This window comes from Engystomops pustulosus, chromosome 1 (assembly GCF_040894005.1).
Source record: "Engystomops pustulosus chromosome 1, aEngPut4.maternal, whole genome shotgun sequence".
Lineage (NCBI taxonomy): Eukaryota > Metazoa > Chordata > Amphibia > Anura > Leptodactylidae > Engystomops > Engystomops pustulosus.
Genome location: NC_092411.1, coordinates 224,877,057 through 224,891,396, shown reverse-complemented (window position 1 = coordinate 224,891,396; position 14,340 = coordinate 224,877,057). Strand labels below are relative to the sequence as shown.

General features: G+C 31.4%; 25 non-coding genes across 25 annotated transcripts; all 25 read right to left on the bottom strand.

Annotated features, from left to right (window-relative positions):
* Positions 1–807: 807 nt before the first annotated feature.
* On the bottom strand, positions 808–879 carry TRNAC-GCA (transfer RNA cysteine (anticodon GCA)). The gene has a single exon. It is a non-coding gene; the product is annotated as a tRNA-Cys (tRNA).
* Positions 880–1,199: 320 nt separating this feature from the next.
* On the bottom strand, positions 1,200–1,271 carry TRNAC-GCA (transfer RNA cysteine (anticodon GCA)). The gene has a single exon. It is a non-coding gene; the product is annotated as a tRNA-Cys (tRNA).
* Positions 1,272–1,591: 320 nt separating this feature from the next.
* On the bottom strand, positions 1,592–1,663 carry TRNAC-GCA (transfer RNA cysteine (anticodon GCA)). Its single transcript has one exon. It is a non-coding gene; the product is annotated as a tRNA-Cys (tRNA).
* A 712-nt stretch (positions 1,664–2,375) lies between these two features.
* On the bottom strand, positions 2,376–2,447 carry TRNAC-GCA (transfer RNA cysteine (anticodon GCA)). Its single transcript has one exon. It is a non-coding gene; the product is annotated as a tRNA-Cys (tRNA).
* A 712-nt stretch (positions 2,448–3,159) lies between these two features.
* TRNAC-GCA (transfer RNA cysteine (anticodon GCA)) lies at positions 3,160–3,231 on the bottom strand. The gene has a single exon. It is a non-coding gene; the product is annotated as a tRNA-Cys (tRNA).
* A 705-nt stretch (positions 3,232–3,936) lies between these two features.
* TRNAC-GCA (transfer RNA cysteine (anticodon GCA)) lies at positions 3,937–4,008 on the bottom strand. The gene has a single exon. It is a non-coding gene; the product is annotated as a tRNA-Cys (tRNA).
* Positions 4,009–4,720: 712 nt separating this feature from the next.
* TRNAC-GCA (transfer RNA cysteine (anticodon GCA)) lies at positions 4,721–4,792 on the bottom strand. The gene has a single exon. It is a non-coding gene; the product is annotated as a tRNA-Cys (tRNA).
* A 1,312-nt stretch (positions 4,793–6,104) lies between these two features.
* Positions 6,105–6,176, bottom strand: TRNAC-GCA (transfer RNA cysteine (anticodon GCA)). Its single transcript has one exon. It is a non-coding gene; the product is annotated as a tRNA-Cys (tRNA).
* Positions 6,177–6,496: 320 nt separating this feature from the next.
* On the bottom strand, positions 6,497–6,568 carry TRNAC-GCA (transfer RNA cysteine (anticodon GCA)). The gene has a single exon. It is a non-coding gene; the product is annotated as a tRNA-Cys (tRNA).
* A 320-nt stretch (positions 6,569–6,888) lies between these two features.
* Positions 6,889–6,960, bottom strand: TRNAC-GCA (transfer RNA cysteine (anticodon GCA)). The gene has a single exon. It is a non-coding gene; the product is annotated as a tRNA-Cys (tRNA).
* Positions 6,961–7,280: 320 nt separating this feature from the next.
* Positions 7,281–7,352, bottom strand: TRNAC-GCA (transfer RNA cysteine (anticodon GCA)). Its single transcript has one exon. It is a non-coding gene; the product is annotated as a tRNA-Cys (tRNA).
* A 320-nt stretch (positions 7,353–7,672) lies between these two features.
* TRNAC-GCA (transfer RNA cysteine (anticodon GCA)) lies at positions 7,673–7,744 on the bottom strand. The gene has a single exon. It is a non-coding gene; the product is annotated as a tRNA-Cys (tRNA).
* A 320-nt stretch (positions 7,745–8,064) lies between these two features.
* TRNAC-GCA (transfer RNA cysteine (anticodon GCA)) lies at positions 8,065–8,136 on the bottom strand. Its single transcript has one exon. It is a non-coding gene; the product is annotated as a tRNA-Cys (tRNA).
* A 320-nt stretch (positions 8,137–8,456) lies between these two features.
* On the bottom strand, positions 8,457–8,528 carry TRNAC-GCA (transfer RNA cysteine (anticodon GCA)). Its single transcript has one exon. It is a non-coding gene; the product is annotated as a tRNA-Cys (tRNA).
* A 320-nt stretch (positions 8,529–8,848) lies between these two features.
* On the bottom strand, positions 8,849–8,920 carry TRNAC-GCA (transfer RNA cysteine (anticodon GCA)). Its single transcript has one exon. It is a non-coding gene; the product is annotated as a tRNA-Cys (tRNA).
* Positions 8,921–9,240: 320 nt separating this feature from the next.
* Positions 9,241–9,312, bottom strand: TRNAC-GCA (transfer RNA cysteine (anticodon GCA)). Its single transcript has one exon. It is a non-coding gene; the product is annotated as a tRNA-Cys (tRNA).
* Positions 9,313–9,632: 320 nt separating this feature from the next.
* On the bottom strand, positions 9,633–9,704 carry TRNAC-GCA (transfer RNA cysteine (anticodon GCA)). Its single transcript has one exon. It is a non-coding gene; the product is annotated as a tRNA-Cys (tRNA).
* A 320-nt stretch (positions 9,705–10,024) lies between these two features.
* TRNAC-GCA (transfer RNA cysteine (anticodon GCA)) lies at positions 10,025–10,096 on the bottom strand. The gene has a single exon. It is a non-coding gene; the product is annotated as a tRNA-Cys (tRNA).
* Positions 10,097–10,416: 320 nt separating this feature from the next.
* TRNAC-GCA (transfer RNA cysteine (anticodon GCA)) lies at positions 10,417–10,488 on the bottom strand. The gene has a single exon. It is a non-coding gene; the product is annotated as a tRNA-Cys (tRNA).
* Positions 10,489–10,808: 320 nt separating this feature from the next.
* TRNAC-GCA (transfer RNA cysteine (anticodon GCA)) lies at positions 10,809–10,880 on the bottom strand. The gene has a single exon. It is a non-coding gene; the product is annotated as a tRNA-Cys (tRNA).
* Positions 10,881–11,648: 768 nt separating this feature from the next.
* On the bottom strand, positions 11,649–11,720 carry TRNAC-GCA (transfer RNA cysteine (anticodon GCA)). The gene has a single exon. It is a non-coding gene; the product is annotated as a tRNA-Cys (tRNA).
* Positions 11,721–12,040: 320 nt separating this feature from the next.
* TRNAC-GCA (transfer RNA cysteine (anticodon GCA)) lies at positions 12,041–12,112 on the bottom strand. Its single transcript has one exon. It is a non-coding gene; the product is annotated as a tRNA-Cys (tRNA).
* A 320-nt stretch (positions 12,113–12,432) lies between these two features.
* Positions 12,433–12,504, bottom strand: TRNAC-GCA (transfer RNA cysteine (anticodon GCA)). The gene has a single exon. It is a non-coding gene; the product is annotated as a tRNA-Cys (tRNA).
* A 320-nt stretch (positions 12,505–12,824) lies between these two features.
* TRNAC-GCA (transfer RNA cysteine (anticodon GCA)) lies at positions 12,825–12,896 on the bottom strand. The gene has a single exon. It is a non-coding gene; the product is annotated as a tRNA-Cys (tRNA).
* Positions 12,897–13,608: 712 nt separating this feature from the next.
* TRNAC-GCA (transfer RNA cysteine (anticodon GCA)) lies at positions 13,609–13,680 on the bottom strand. The gene has a single exon. It is a non-coding gene; the product is annotated as a tRNA-Cys (tRNA).
* Between the last annotated feature and the right edge of the window lie 660 nt (positions 13,681–14,340).

Here is a 14,340-nt window from a genome sequence, read left to right as displayed (position 1 = left end):
TAAGACTTGAAAATGAATGGTACAAGCGGGCACTCGGAGTTGAACCAAGGACCTCTTGATCTGCAGTCAAATGCTCTACCACTGAGCTATACCCCCAATGTACATTAAAGAATATTTGTCCAAAATCTTTTAAATTATAGACAAATGCACATTTTCATGTTCTCTTGTTTAAAACATGGATTTGAGTTACATCAATTGAAAGATTATTTCTCAGACACAATATTCAAAAAAATTTCAAACTTACATGTTACAGGACTGAGAATTGATGTAAACAAGTATAATAACTAATTTAAAAACACCTTCAATATTTCAAGTAACTGGACATGTCAAGCAATGTAATTTCGTAATTTTATGATCCTTCAAATAGTGAATGATGTATTGTGTGTAAGACTTGAAAATGAAGACGTATGGTACAAGGGGGCACTCGGAGTTGAACCAAGGACCTCTTGATCTGCAGTCAAATGCTCTACCATTGAGCTATACCCCCAATGTACATTAAAGAATTTTTGTCCAAAATCTTTTAAATTATAGACAAATGCACATTTTCATGTTCTCTTGTTTGAAAACATGGATTTGAGTTACATCAATTAAAAGATTATTACTCAGACACATTATTCCAAAAAAATTCAAACTTACATGTTAGAGGACTAAGAATTGATGTAAACAAGTATAATAACTAAATTAAAAACACCTTCAATATTTCAAGTAACTGGACATGTCAAGCAATGTAATTTCGTAATTTTATGATCCTTCAAATAGTGAATGATGTATTGTGTGTAAGACTTGAAAAAGAACATGTTTGGAACAAGGGGGCACTCGGAGTTGAACCAAGGACCTCTTGATCTGCAGTCAAATGCTCTACCACTGAGCTATACCCCCAATGTACATCAAAGAATTTTTGTCCAAAAAACTTTAAATTATAGACAAATGCACATTTTCATGTTCTTTTGTTTGAAAACATGGATTTGAGTTACATCAATTGAAAGATTATTTCTCAGACACAATATTCCAAAAAAATTCAAACTTACATGTTAGAGGACTGAGAATTGATGTAAACAAGTATAATAACTAATTTAAAAACACCTTCAATATTTCAAGTAACTGGACATGTCAAGCAATGTAATTTCGTAATTTTATGATCCTTCAAATAGTGAATAATGTATTGTGTGTAAGACTTGAAAATGAAGATGTATGGTACAAGGGGGCACTCGGAGTTGAACCAAGGACCTCTTGATCTGCAGTCAAATGCTCTACCACTGAGCTATACCCCCAATGTACATTAAAGAATTTTTGTCCAAAATCTTTTAAATTATAGACAAATGCACATTTTCATGTTCTCTTGTTTGAAAACATGGATTTGAGTTACATCAATTGAAAGATTATTTCTCAGACACAATATTCAAAAAAATTTCAAACTTACATGTTACAGGACTGAGAATTGATGTAAACAAGTATAATAACTAATTTAAAAACACCTTCAATATTTCAAGTAACTGGACATGTCAAGCAATGTAATTTCGTAATTTTATGATCCTTCAAATAGTGAATGATGTATTGTGTGTAAGACTTGAAAATGAAGATGTATGGTACAAGGGGGCACTCGGAGTTGAACCAAGGACCTCTTGATCTGCAGTCAAATGCTCTACCACTGAGCTATACCCCCAATGTACGTCAAAGAATTTTTGTCCAAAATCTTTTAAATTATAGACAAATGCACATTTTCATGTTCTCTTGTTTGAAAACATGGATTTGAGTTACATCAATTGAAAGATTATTTCTCAGACACAATATTCAAAAAAAATTCAAACTTACATTTTAGAGGACTGAGAATTGATGTAAACAAGTATAATAACTAATTTAAAAACACCTTCAATATTTCAAGTAACTGGACATGTCAAGCAATGTAATTTCGTAATTTTATGATCCTTCAAATAGTGAATGATGTATTGTGTATAAGAATTGAAAATGAATATGTATGGTACAAAGGGGCACTCGGAGTTGAACCAAGGACCTCTTGATCTGCAGTCAAATGCTCTACCACTGAGCTATACCCCCAATGTACGTCAAAGAATTTTTGTCCAAAATCTTTTAAATTATAGACAAATGCACATTTTCATGTTCTCTTGTTTGAAAACATGGATTTGAGTTACATCAATTGAAAGATTATTTCTCAGACACAATATTCCAAAAAAATTCAAACTTACATGTTAGAGGACTGAGAACTGATGTAAACAAGTATAATAACTAATTTAAAAACACCTTCAATATTTCAAGTAACTGGACATGTCAAGCAATGTAATTTCGTAATTTTATGATCCTTCAAATAGTGAATGATGTATTGTGTATAAGAATTGAAAATGAAGATGTATGGTACAAGGGGGCACTTGGAGTTGAACCAAGGACCTCTTGATCTGCAGTCAAATGCTCTACCACTGAGCTATACCCCCAATGTACATTAAATAATTTTTGTCCAAAATCTTTTAAATTATAGACAAATGCACATTTTCATGTTCTCTTGTTTGAAAACATGGATTTGAGTTACATCAATTGAAAGATTATTTCTCAGACACAATATTCAAAAAAAATTCAAACTTACATTTTAGAGGACTGAGAATTGATGTAAACAAGTATAATAACTAATTTAAAAACACCTTCAATATTTCAAGTAACTGGACATGTCAAGCAATGTAATTTCGTAATTTTATGATCCTTCAAATAGTGAATGATGTATTGTGTATAAGAATTGAAAATGAATATGTATGGTACAAAGGGGCACTCGGAGTTGAACCAAGGACCTCTTGATCTGCAGTCAAATGCTCTACCACTGAGCTATACCCCCAATGTACGTCAAAGAATTTTTGTCCAAAATCTTTTAAATTATAGACAAATGCACATTTTCATGTTCTCTTGTTTGAAAACATGGATTTGAGTTACATCAATTGAAAGATTATTTCTCAGACACAATATTCCAAAAAAATTCAAACTTACATGTTAGAGGACTGAGAACTGATGTAAACAAGTATAATAACTAATTTAAAAACACCTTCAATATTTCAAGTAACTGGACATGTCAAGCAATGTAATTTCGTAATTTTATGATCCTTCAAATAGTGAATGATGTATTGTGTATAAGAATTGAAAATGAAGATGTATGGTACAAGGGGGCACTTGGAGTTGAACCAAGGACCTCTTGATCTGCAGTCAAATGCTCTACCACTGAGCTATACCCCCAATGTACATTAAATAATTTTTGTCCAAAATCTTTTAAATTATAGACAAATGCACATTTTCATGTTCTCTTGTTTGAAAACATGGATTTGAGTTACATCAATTGAAAAATTATTTCTCAGACACAATATTCAAAAAAAATTCAAACTTACATGTTAGAGGACTGAGAATTGATGTAAACAAGTATAATAACTAATTTAAAAACACCTTCAATATTTCAAGTAACTGGACATGTCAAGCAATGTAATTTCGTAATTTTATGATCCTTCAAATAGTGAATGATGTATTGTGTGTAAGACTTGAAAATGAATGGTACAAGCGGGCACTCGGAGTTGAACCAAGGACCTCTTGATCTGCAGTCAAATGCTCTACCACTGAGCTATACCCCCAATGTACATTAAAGAATATTTGTCCAAAATCTTTTAAATTATAGACAAATGCACATTTTCATGTTCTCTTGTTTAAAACATGGATTTGAGTTACATCAATTGAAAGATTATTTCTCAGACACAATATTCAAAAAAATTTCAAACTTACATGTTACAGGACTGAGAATTGATGTAAACAAGTATAATAACTAATTTAAAAACACCTTCAATATTTCAAGTAACTGGACATGTCAAGCAATGTAATTTCGTAATTATATGATCCTTCAAATAGTGAATGATATATTGTGTGTAAGACTTGAAAATGAAGACGTATGGTACAAGGGGGCACTCGGAGTTGAACCAAGGACCTCTTGATCTGCAGTCAAATGCTCTACCACTGAGCTATACCCCCAATGTACATTAAAGAATTTTTGTCCAAAATCTTTAAAATTATAGACAAATGCACATTTTCATGTTCTCTTGTTTGAAAACATGGATTTGAGTTACATCAATTGAAAGATTATTACTCAGACACATTATTCCAAAAAAATTCAAACTTACATGTTAGAGGACTAAGAATTGATGTAAACAAGTATAATATCTAAATTAAAAACACCTTCAATATTTCAAGTAACTGGACATGTCAAGCAATGTAATTTCGTAATTTTATGATCCTTCAAATAGTGAATGATGTATTGTGTGTAAGACTTGAAAAAGAACATGTTTGGAACAAGGGGGCACTCGGAGTTGAACCAAGGACCTCTTGATCTGCAGTCAAATGCTCTACCACCGAGCTATACCCCCAATGTACATCAAAGAATTTTTGTCCAAAAAACTTTAAATTATAGACAAATGCACATTTTCATGTTCTTTTGTTTGAAAACATGGATTTGAGTTACATCAATTGAAAGATTATTTCTCAGACACAATATTCCAAAAAAATTCAAACTTACATGTTAGAGGACTGAGAATTGATGTAAACAAGTATAATAACTAATTTAAAAACACCTTCAATATTTCAAGTAACTGGACATGTCAAGCAATGTAATTTCGTAATTTTATGATCCTTCAAATAGTGAATGATGTATTGTGTATAAGAATTGAAAATGAAGATGTATGGTACAAGGGGGCACTCGGAGTTGAACCAAGGACCTCTTGATCTGCAGTCAAATGCTCTACCACTGAGCTATACCCCCAATGTACGTCAAATAATTTTTGTCCAAAATCTTTTAAATTATAGACAAATGCACATTTTCATGTTCTCTTGTTTGAAAACATGGATTTGAGTTACATCAATTGAAAGATTATTTCTCAGACACAATATTCCAAAAAAATTCAAACTTACATGTTAGAGGACTGAGAACTGATGTAAACAAGTATAATAACTAATTTAAAAACACCTTCAATATTTCAAGTAACTGGACATGTCAAGCAATGTAATTTCGTAATTGAAAAATTATTTCTCAGACACAATATTCAAAAAAAATTCAAACTTACATGTTAGAGGACTGAGAATTGATGTAAACAAGTATAATAACTAATTTAAAAACACCTTCAATATTTCAAGTAACTGGACATGTCAAGCAATGTAATTTCGTAATTTTATGATCCTTCAAATAGTGAATGATGTATTGTGTGTAAGACTTGAAAATGAATGGTACAAGCGGGCACTCGGAGTTGAATCAAGGACCTCTTGATCTGCAGTCAAATGCTCTACCACTGAGCTATACCCCCAATGTACATTAAAGAATTTTTGTCCAAAATCTTTTAAATTATAGACAAATGCACATTTTCATGTTCTCTTGTTTGAAAACATGGATTTGAGTTACATCAATTGAAAGATTATTTCTCAGACACAATATTCAAAAAAATTTCAAACTTACATGTTACAGGACTGAGAATTGATGTAAACAAGTATAATAACTAATTTAAAAACACCTTCAATATTTCAAGTAACTGAGAATTGATGTAAACAAGTATAATAACTAATTTAAAAACACCTTCAATATTTCAAGTAACTGGACATGTCAAGCAATGTAATTTCGTAATTTTATGATCCTTCAAATAGTGAATGATGTATTGTGTATAAGAATTGAAAATGAAGATGTATGGTACAAGGGGGCACTCGGAGTTGAACCAAGGACCTCTTGATCTGCAGTCAAATGCTCTACCAATGAGCTATACCCCCAATGTACGTCAAAGAATTTTTGTCCAAAATCTTTTAAATTATAGACAAATGCACATTTTCATGTTCTCTTGTTTGAAAACATGGATTTGAGTTACATCAATTGAAAGATTATTTCTCAGACACAATATTCAAAAAAAATTCAAACTTACATGTTAGAGGACTGAGAATTGATGTAAACAAGTATAATAACTAATTTAAAAACACCTTCAATATTTCAAGTAACTGGACATGTCAAGCAATGTAATTTCGTAATTTTATGATCCTTCAAATAGTGAATGATGTATTGTGTATAAGAATTGAAAATGAAGATGTATGGTACAAGGGGGCACTCGGAGTTGAACCAAGGACCTCTTGATCTGCAGTCAAATGCTCTACCACTGAGCTATACCCCCAATGTACGTCAAAGAATTTTTGTCCAAAATCTTTTAAATTATAGACAAATGCACATTTTCATGTTCTCTTGTTTGAAAACATGGATTTGAGTTACATCAATTGAAAGATTATTTCTCAGACACAATATTCCAAAAAAATTCAAACTTACATGTTAGAGGACTGAGAACTGATGTAAACAAGTATAATAACTAATTTAAAAACACCTTCAATATTTCAAGTAACTGGACATGTCAAGCAATGTAATTTCGTAATTTTATGATCCTTCAAATAGTGAATGATGTATTGTGTATAAGAATTGAAAATGAAGATGTATGGTACAAGGGGGCACTCGGAGTTGAACCGAGGACCTCTTGATCTGCAGTCAAATGCTCTACCACTGAGCTATACCCCCAATGTACATTAAAGAATTTTTGTCCAAAATCTTTTAAATTATAGACAAATGCACATTTTCATGTTCTCTTGTTTGAAAACATGGATTTGAGTTACATCAATTGAAAGATTATTACTCAGACACATTATTCCAAAAAAATTCAAACTTACATGTTAGAGGACTAAGAATTGATGTAAACAAGTATAATAACTAAATTAAAAACACCTTCAATATTTCAAGTAACTGGACATGTCAAGCAATGTAATTTCGTAATTTTATGATCCTTCAAATAGTGAATGATGTATTGTGTGTAAGACTTGAAAATGAAGATGTATGGTACAAGGGGGCACTCGGAGTTGAACCAAGGACCTCTTGATCTGCAGTCAAATGCTCTACCACTGAGCTATACCCCCAATGTACGTCAAAGAATTTTTGTCCCAAATCTTTTAAATTATAGACAAATGCACATTTTCATGTTCTCTTGTTTGAAAACATGGATTTGAGTTACATCAATTGAAAGATTATTACTCAGACACATTATTCCAAAAAAATTCAAACTTACATGTTAGAGGACTAAGAATTGATGTAAACAAGTATAATAACTAAATTAAAAACACCTTCAATATTTCAAGTAACTGGACATGTCAAGCAATGTAATTTCGTAATTTTATGATCCTTCAAATAGTGAATGATGTATTGTGTATAAGACTTGAAAATGAAGATGTATGGTACAAGGGGGCACTCGGAGTTGAACCAAGGACCTCTTGATCTGCAGTCAAATGCTCTACCACTGAGCTATACCCCCAATGTACGTCAAACAATTTTTGTCCAAAATCTTTTAAATTATAGACAAATGCACATTTTCATGTTCTCTTGTTTGAAAACATGGATTTGAGTTACATTAATTGAAAGATTATTTCTCAGACACAATATTCCAAAAAAATTCAAACTTACATGTTAGAGGACTGAGAATTGATGTAAACAAGTATTATAACTAATTTAAAAACAGCTTCAATTTTTCAAGTAACTGGACATGTCAAGCATTGTAATTTCGTAATTTTATGATCCTTCAAATAGTGAATGATGTATTGTGTGTAAGACTTGAAAATGAAGATGTATGGTACAAGGGGGCACTCGGAGTTGAACCAAGGACCTCTTGATCTGCAGTCAAATGCTCTACCACTGAGCTATACCCCCAATGCACATTAAAGAATTTTTGTCCAAAATCTTTTAAATTATAGACAAATGCACATTTTCATGTTCTCTTGTTTGAAAACATGGATTTGAGTTACATCAATTGAAAGATTATTTCTCAGACACAATATTCCAAAAAAATTCAAACTTACATGTTAGAGGACTGAGAATTGATGTAAACAAGTATTATAACTAATTTAAAAACAGCTTCAATTTTTCAAGTAACTGGACATGTCAAGCATTGTAATTTCGTAATTTTATGATCCTTCAAATAGTGAATGATGTATTGTGTGTAAGACTTGAAAATGAAAATGTATGGTACAAGGGGGCACTCGGAGTTGAACCAAGGACCTCTTGATCTGCAGTCAAATGCTCTACCACTGAGCTATACCCCCAATGTACGTCAAATAACTTTTGTCCAAAATCTTTTAAATTATAGACAAATGCACATTTTCATGTTTTCTTGTTTGAAAACATGGATTTGAGTTACATCAATTGAAAGATTATTTCTCAGACACAATATTCAAAAAAAATTCAAACTTACATGTTAGAGGACTGAGAATTGATGTAAACAAGTATAATGACTAATTTAAAAACACCTTCAATATTTCAAGTAACTGGACATGTCAAGCAATGTAATTACGTAATTTTATGATCCTTCAAATAGTCAATGATGTATTGTGTATAAGACTTGAAAAAGAACATGTTTGGAACAAGGGGGCACTCGGAGTTGAACCAAGGACCTCTTGATCTGCAGTCAAATGCTCTACCACTGAGCTATACCCCCAATGTACGTCAAAGAATTTTTGTCCAAAAAACTTTAAATTATAGACAAATGCACATTTTCATGTTCTCTTGTTTGAAAACATGGATTTGAGTTACATCAATTGAAAGATTATTTCTCAGACACAATATTCCAAAAAAATTCAAACTTACATGTTAGAGGACTGAGAACTGATGTAAACAAGTATAATAACTAATTTAAAAACATCTTCAATATTTCAAGTAACTGGACATGTCAAGCAATGTAATTTCGTAATTTTATGATCCTTCAAATAGTGAATGATGTATTGTGTATAAGAATTGAAAATGAAGATGTATGGTACAAGGGGGCACTCGGAGTTGAACCAAGGACCTCTTGATCTGCAGTCAAATGCTCTACCACTGAGCTATACCCCCAATGTACGTCAAATAATTTTTGTCCAAAATCTTTTAAATTATAGACAAATGCACATTTTCATGTTCTCTTGTTTGAAAACATGGATTTGAGTTACATCAATTGAAAGATTATTACTCAGACACATTATTCCAAAAAAATTCAAACTTACATGTTAGAGGACTAAGAATTGATGTAAACAAGTATAATAACTAAATTAAAAACACCTTCAATATTTCAAGTAACTGGACATGTCAAGCAATGTAATTTCGTAATTTTATGATCCTTCAAATAGTGAATGATGTATTGAGTATAAGACTTGAAAATGAAGATGTATGGTACAAGGGGGCACTCGGAGTTGAACCAAGGACCTCTTGATCTGCAGTCAAATGCTCTACCACTGAGCTATACCCCCAATGTACATTAAAGAATTTTTGTCCAAAATCTTTTAAATTATAGACAAATGCACATTTTCATGTTCTCTTGTTTGAAAACATGGATTTGAGTTACATCAATTGAAAGATTATTTCTCAGACACAATATTCCAAAAAAATTCAAACTTACATGTTAGAGGACTGAGAATTGATGTAAACAAGTATTATAACTAATTTAAAAACAGCTTCAATTTTTCAAGTAACTGGACATGTCAAGCATTGTAATTTCGTAATTTTATGATCCTTCAAATAGTGAATGATGTATTGTGTGTAAGACTTGAAAATGAAGATGTATGGTACAAGGGGGCACTCGGAGTTGAACCAAGGACCTCTTGATCTGCAGTCAAATGCTCTACCACTGAGCTATACCCCCAATGCACATTAAAGAATTTTTGTCCAATATCTTTTAAATTATAGACAAATGCACATTTTCATGTTCTCTTGTTTGAAAACATGGATTTGAGTTACATCAATTGAAAGATTATTTCTCAGACACAATATTCAAAAAAATTTCAAACTTACATGTTACAGGACTGAGAATTGATGTAAACAAGTATAATAACTAATTTAAAAACACCTTCAATATTTCAAGTAACTGGACATGTCAAGCAATGTAATTTCGTAATTTTATGATCCTTCAAATAGTGAATGATGTATTGTGTATAAGACTTGAAAAAGAACATGTTTGGAACAAGGGGGCACTCGGAGTTGAACCAAGGACCTCTTGATCTGCAGTCAAATGCTCTACCACTGAGCTATACCCCCAATGTACGTCAAAGAATTTTTGTCCAAAAAACTTTAAATTATAGACAAATGCACATTTTCATGTTCTTTTGTTTGAAAACATGGATTTGAGTTACATCAATTGAAAGATTATTTCTCAGACACAATATTCCAAAAAAATTCAAACTTACATGTTAGAGGACTGAGAACTGATGTAAACAAGTATAATAACTAATTTAAAAACACCTTCAATATTTCAAGTAACTGGACATGTCAAGCAATGTAATTTCGTAATTTTATGATCCTTCAAATAGTGAATGATGTATTGTGTATAAGAATTGAAAATGAAGATGTATGGTACAAGGGGGCACTCGGAGTTGAACCAAGGACCTCTTGATCTGCAGTCAAATGCTCTACCACTGAGCTATACCCCCAATGTACGTCAAATAATTTTTGTCCAAAATCTTTTAAATTATAGACAAATGCACATTTTCATGTTCTCTTGTTTGAAAACATGGATTTGAGTTACATCAATTGAAAGATTATTTCTCAGACACAATATTCCAAAAAAATTCAAACTTACATGTTAGAGGACTGAGAACTGATGTAAACAAGTATAATAACTAATTTAAAAACACCTTCAATATTTCAAGTAACTGGACATGTCAAGCAATGTAATTTCGTAATTTTATGATCCTTCAAATAGTGAATGATGTATTGTGTATAAGAATTGAAAATGAAGATGTATGGTACAAGGGGGCACTTGGAGTTGAACCAAGGACCTCTTGATCTGCAGTCAAATGCTCTACCACTGAGCTATACCCCCAATGTACATTAAATAATTTTTGTCCAAAATCTTTTAAATTATAGACAAATGCACATTTTCATGTTCTCTTGTTTGAAAACATGGATTTGAGTTACATCAATTGAAAAATTATTTCTCAGACACAATATTCAAAAAAAATTCAAACTTACATGTTAGAGGACTGAGAATTGATGTAAACAAGTATAATAACTAATTTAAAAACACCTTCAATATTTCAAGTAACTGGACATGTCAAGCAATGTAATTTCGTAATTTTATGATCCTTCAAATAGTGAATGATGTATTGTGTGTAAGACTTGAAAATGAATGGTACAAGCGGGCACTCGGAGTTGAATCAAGGACCTCTTGATCTGCAGTCAAATGCTCTACCACTGAGCTATACCCCCAATGTACATTAAAGAATTTTTGTCCAAAATCTTTTAAATTATAGACAAATGCACATTTTCATGTTCTCTTGTTTGAAAACATGGATTTGAGTTACATCAATTGAAAGATTATTTCTCAGACACAATATTCAAAAAAATTTCAAACTTACATGTTACAGGACTGAGAATTGATGTAAACAAGTATAATAACTAATTTAAAAACACCTTCAATATTTCAAGTAACTGAGACTTGATGTAAACAAGTATAATATCTAATTTAAAAACACCTTCAATATTTCAAGTAACTGGACATGTCAAGCAATGTAATTTCGTAATTTTATGATCCTTCAAATAGTGAATGATGTATTGTGTATAAGAATTGAAAATGAAGATGTATGGTACAAGGGGGCACTCGGAGTTGAACCAAGGACCTCTTGATCTGCAGTCAAATGCTCTACCACTGAGCCATACCCCCAATGTACGTCAAAGAATTTTTGTCCAAAATCTTTTAAATTATAGACAAATGCACATTTTCATGTTCTCTTGTTTGAAAACATGGATTTGAGTTACATCAATTGAAAGATTATTTCTCAGACACAATATTCAAAAAAAATTCAAACTTACATGTTAGAGGACTGAGAATTGATGTAAACAAGTATAATAACTAATTTAAAAACACCTTCAATATTTCAAGTAACTGGACATGTCAAGCAATGTAATTTCGTAATTTTATGATCCTTCAAATAGTGAATGATGTATTGTGTATAAGAATTGAAAATGAAGATGTATGGTACAAGGGGGCACTCGGAGTTGAACCAAGGACCTCTTGATCTGCAGTCAAATGCTCTACCACTGAGCTATACCCCCAATGTACATTAAAGAATTTTTGTCCAAAATCTTTTAAATTATAGACAAATGCACATTTTCATGTTCTCTTGTTTGAAAACATGGATTTGAGTTACATCAATTGAAAGATTATTTCTCAGACACAATATTCAAAAAAAATTCAAACTTACATGTTAGAGGACTGAGAATTGATGTAAACAAGTATAATGACTAATTTAAAAACACCTTCAATATTTCAAGTAACTGGACATGTCAAGCAATGTAATTACGTAATTTTATGATCCTTCAAATAGTCAATGATGTATTGTGTATAAGACTTGAAAAAGAACATGTTTGGAACAAGGGGGCACTCGGAGTTGAACCAAGGACCTCTTGATCTGCAGTCAAATGCTCTACCACTGAGCTATACCCCCAATGTACGTCAAAGAATTTTTGTCCAAAAAACTTTAAATTATAGACAAATGCACATTTTCATGTTCTCTTGTTTGAAAACATGGATTTGAGTTACATCAATTGAAAGATTATTTCTCAGACACAATATTCCAAAAAAATTCAAACTTACATGTTAGAGGACTGAGAACTGATGTAAACAAGTATAATAACTAATTTAAAAACATCTTCAATATTTCAAGTAACTGGACATGTCAAGCAATGTAATTTCGTAATTTTATGATCCTTCAAATAGTGAATGATGTATTGTGTATAAGAATTGAAAATGAAGATGTATGGTACAAGGGGGCACTCGGAGTTGAACCAAGGACCTCTTGATCTGCAGTCAAATGCTCTACCACTGAGCTATACCCCCAATGTACGTCAAATAATTTTTGTCCAAAATCTTTTAAATTATAGACAAATGCACATTTTCATGTTCTCTTGTTTGAAAACATGGATTTGAGTTACATCAATTGAAAGATTATTACTCAGACACATTATTCCAAAAAAATTCAAACTTACATGTTAGAGGACTAAGAATTGATGTAAACAAGTATAATAACTAAATTAAAAACACCTTCAATATTTCAAGTAACTGGACATGTCAAGCAATGTAATTTCGTAATTTTATGATCCTTCAAATAGTGAATGATGTATTGTGTATAAGAATTGAAAATGAATATGTATGGTACAAAGGGGCACTCGGAGTTGAACCAAGGACCTCTTGATCTGCAGTCAAATGCTCTACCACTGAGCTATACCCCCAATGTACGTCAAAGAATTTTTGTCCAAAATCTTTTAAATTATAGACAAATGCACATTTTCATGTTCTCTTGTTTGAAAACATGGATTTGAGTTACATCAATTGAAAGATTATTTCTCAGACACAATATTCCAAAAAAATTCAAACTTACATGTTAGAGGACTGAGAACTGATGTAAACAAGTATAATAACTAATTTAAAAACACCTTCAATATTTCAAGTAACTGGACATGTCAAGCAATGTAATTTCGTAATTTTATGATCCTTCAAATAGTGAATGATGTATTGTGTATAAGAATTGAAAATGAAGATGTATGGTACAAGGGGGCACTTGGAGTTGAACCAAGGACCTCTTGATCTGCAGTCAAATGCTCTACCACTGAGCTATACCCCCAATGTACATTAAATAATTTTTGTCCAAAATCTTTTAAATTATAGACAAATGCACATTTTCATGTTCTCTTGTTTGAAAACATGGATTTGAGTTACATCAATTGAAAGATTATTTCTCAGACACAATATTCAAAAAAAATTCAAACTTACATTTTAGAGGACTGAGAATTGATGTAAACAAGTATAATAACTAATTTAAAAACACCTTCAATATTTCAAGTAACTGGACATGTCAAGCAATGTAATTTCGTAATTTTATGATCCTTCAAATAGTGAATGATGTATTGTGTATAAGAATTGAAAATGAATATGTATGGTACAAAGGGGCACTCGGAGTTGAACCAAGGACCTCTTGATCTGCAGTCAAATGCTCTACCACTGAGCTATACCCCCAATGTACGTCAAAGAATTTTTGTCCAAAATCTTTTAAATTATAGACAAATGCACATTTTCATGTTCTCTTGTTTGAAAACATGGATTTGAGTTACATCAATTGAAAGATTATTTCTCAGACACAATATTCAAAAAAAATTCAAACTTACATGTTAGAGGACTGAGAACTGATGTAAACAAGTATAATAACTAATTTAAAAACACCTTCAATATTTCAAGTAACTGGACATGTCAAGCAATGTAATTTCGTAATTTTATGATCCTTCAA